This window comes from Eptesicus fuscus, chromosome 16 (assembly GCF_027574615.1).
Source record: "Eptesicus fuscus isolate TK198812 chromosome 16, DD_ASM_mEF_20220401, whole genome shotgun sequence".
In the NCBI taxonomy this organism is placed as follows: Eukaryota; Metazoa; Chordata; class Mammalia; order Chiroptera; family Vespertilionidae; genus Eptesicus; species Eptesicus fuscus.
The window spans coordinates 67,415,858-67,419,877 of record NC_072488.1 but is presented as its reverse complement, the minus strand read 5'-3'; positions in this window follow the sequence as shown (position 1 = coordinate 67,419,877).

Here is a 4,020-nt window from a genome sequence, read left to right as displayed (position 1 = left end):
AAAAAAAGAGGAAGGAACTTCATGTCACTTCAATGACTGCCGGCTGTTCTCTCTGAAGAACATGTGAGAATACCCATCTTCAAAGAATTCTCCTGTCTCTCTTCCTAGTGAGACAGGTAACTGGAGAAGACGCAACAACAGTTAACTCTTACAAGTTTGGAAATACACCTGGAGAAAAAAGACAATCTTTATTATTTTGTAAGGGACCCCTGACATTGTCAAATCCATGCTCACATAGAGGAAAATCAAATAACTCCCTCTACCAGTCGAAGGAAATGCCCTGAAGATGAAGCACTAAGACTCTGTGACTGCCCCTCGGCTAGCTGAGGTTTGCGGTTGGGCTCAGTTGAAAACTGAGTAAGCCTATTTCCTTTACAGGGATTTCCTGTGAAGACTATTAGCACTCAATTTCTCAACTGTGGGTGTTTGTTTGTTTGTTGTTTTTGGTCTTGTACAACTAACCTCCCAAAGTGTAATCTTGAAGATAAGCACTCAGCTTTTCTTGTGATTAGGAAATAATCTGAACTCACCAACGTTTTGTGGGGTACATATTTATTAAGAGAAAGCTTCAAAAGATAACATAATTAAAAACACCATGGTTCTTTGATAGGACAACTAAAATCCTTTAAGAAAGACCTTTCAACACTCAGGGACCACAGTGGTCAGAAAGAGCTTTATCTAGACAGCACGGGGTTGAGCTGAGGAAACACCCTCCTCTCATGTTCTAATAAAGATGAGGCCGCTTTGTGGAGCTCCCGCCGTTCTGGGCCACTTCTGCACACAGCTGGAGGGGAGCCTCAAGGACAGCTGGAGACCAGGTTCTCTTTGGGGTGAAGGCAGCATTTGTGTTTGCCTAAGGTGACTTTGGGAGGCCCGAAGACAGCATTAGCAACTATAGAAGCACGCTCAAAGCATTTCTGCGTTCCTCATGACCCTGCAGATTCCTAGAGAACACACGCCTTTCCAGGCTGTCCTGAGGGAGGCCGGGGAGCTGGTGAAAGGAGAGTTCACATGGGAGGCTCAGCCCGTGTCCTGGGAGCAACACGTAGACACCCTGGGGCTGGGGAGAGGTCGGGTAGGATGGGAGTAAAGGGCTGACATAGGGGGTCCTTTGACAGGTCCCAGTAACTGTTGAATTGAACTGGCCTGCAGTGGAATGGGCGTGGGCTATCTTCCTATAGCTCCAGAGGCTCTGATGTAGACCTGGTGGCTGAGTGTAAGGTATTTGGAAAGGTGCTTCTGAAGTACGTTTGTTCACTGGAATGGACTTGGAGTAGAGTTTGCAGGAGTGGACTGCCCTGGTCCAGGCTCAGTGGACATAGTCTCCAAAAAGCTGCTCCCTATGCCAAGATGTGCAGTCTGTTCCTCGAATCTAGGCAGACTGTGACTTGCTCTAACCCATAGAATGCAGAGACCATGACACTGCACCAGTTCTGGACCTAGTTTCCAAAAAGTCTTCTGCTTTCATTTTCTTTCTCTCAGAAGTCAAATATTCTGTAAGCAAGCCCAAGGTAGCTATAAAAAGCAATTGTAAAAACATGAAGAGAGGGAGAGGGAGAGGGAGAGGGAGAGGGAGAGGGAGAGGGAGAGGGAGAGGGAGAGTGAGAGGGAGAGGGAGAGGGAGAGGGAGAGGGAGAGGGAGAGGGAGAGGAGAGAGAGGAGAGGGAGAGGGAGAAGGAGAGGGAGAAGGAGAGGGAGAGGGAGAGGGAGAGGGAGAGGGAGAGGGAGAGAGAGAGGGAGAAGGAGAGACATTGATGTGAAAGGGAAACATTGATTGGTTGCCTCTGGTATGTGCTCCAACCAAAGATCAAACCCTCAACCTTTTAGTGTACAGGACAATGCTCCAACCAACTGAGCATACAGCAGATGAGGTACTGTCTCACACTTGCCAGCAAACAACAAGTGAAAGGGAACCCTCATGCACTGCTGGTGGGATTGCAGACTGGTGCAGCCACTGTGGAAACAGTGTGGAGTTCCTTCAAAAAATAAATATAGAGCTCCCATTTGACCCAGTAATCCCACTTCTAGGAATATATCCTAAGAAACTCAAAATACCAATTAGAAAGAATGTATGCACCCCTATGTTCATGGCAGCACAATTTACAATAGCTACTGGTAAGATCTGGAAATAGCCCAAGTACCCATCAGTAGATGCGTGTATAAAGAAGCTGTGGTACATTTACACCAGTAAATGGTGCCAGAACAACAAGAAGAGGAGCAAGGATTAGTAAACCTATTTGAAGAAATAATGTCAAAAAACTTTCCTGATTTGGGGAAGAAAAAAACTTTCCTCACATAAGCACAGAGAGCCCCAAACAAGATGAAACCAAAAGACCTACATCAAGACACTTCATAATTACGATGGCAAAAATTAATGACAAAGAGAGAATCTTAAAGGCTGCAAAAGAGAGAGAGTTACCTACAAGGAATCTTCCATTAGATTATCAAATGATTTCTCAACAGAAACACATCAGGCCAGAAAGGAAAGGAAGGAAGTATACAATGTGATACAAAGCAGGGGACTGAATACAAGCAAGGCTATCATTCAAAGTTGAAGGGGAAATCAGGAGCATTACAGACAAACAAGCTAAGGGAGTTTATCACTACCAAACCAGCAATGCGAGAAATGCTAAAGGGGCTGTTTTAAAAAGAAGAAATAAAAAGGGAAGGGACAGAGGCAAAAAAATAAAAACAGCTACAAAAAAGTGTCTATCAATAATAACCTTAAAAGTAAATGGACTAAATGCTCCAATCAAAAGATATTGAGTGGTTGAATGGATAAGAAAACATTATCCATATATATGCTGTCTACAAGAGACCCACCTCAGAAATAGGGACTCACACAGACTGAAAGTGAAAGGATGGAAAAATATCTCTCAGGCAAATGGAAATGAAAAACAAACAAAAAAACAAACAAACAAAAAAACAAACAAACAACCTAGGGTAGCAATACTTATATCTGACAAAATAAACAAAGTAAAGGCCAAAATAAGAGATAAGGAAGGCCACTTCATAATACTAAATGGACTGATAAAACAAGAGGATATAACCCTGATAAACATATATACCCAATGCAGGAGCACCCAAATACATTAAAAAAAAAAAACAACAAAACACCACCAACAACAACTTCTGGAAGATATCAAGGAAGAGATCGACAGCAATACAATCATAATAGGGGACTTTAATGCCCAACTGACATCACTGGATACATCCTTAGACAAAAAACAGCACAAAAAAAACAACAACAAACCCAGCAATCCTAAATGACTCACTAGATCAGATGGACTTAATTGACATCTTCAGAACATTTCACCCCAAAATAATGGAATATACATTCTTCTCAAGTGCACATGGGACATTTTCAAAGATAGACCACATATTGAGTCACAGGCAAAGTCTCTCCAAATTCAAGAAGATTGAAATGATAAGCATCTTCTTGGACCACGATGACATAATATTAGATATCAACTCAATAAAAACAATAAAAAAACTCAAACACTTGGAGGCTGAATAGAATGCTAAACAATGATTGGGTTACAAAAGAGATCAAAGAAGAAATTAAAAATATCCTGGAAATGAATGACAATGAAAACACAACAATTCAAAATCTATGGGACACAGTGAAAGCAGCCCTGGGAAACAAGAAAAACTGGTCATAAATTATCTAACTCTATAACTTACAGAATTAGAAAGAGCAACAAGAAAAGCCCAAAGTGAGCAGAAGGAAGGAAAGGAAGGAAGTTACAAAGATCAGAGCAGAAATAAATAACACAGAGACAAAAAAAAAAAAAAAATCAATGAAACCAAGAGCTGGTTCTTTAAAAGAATAAACAAGGTTGGTGAACCTTTAACCAGACTCACCAAGAAACAAAGAGAAAGGATCCAAATAAACAAAATCAGAAATGAAAGAGGCAAAATAACAACAGATCATACAGAAATACAAAGGATTGTAAAAAAAAAAACACTATGAATAACTCTATTCCAACAAACTAGACAACCTAGAATAAATGGACATAT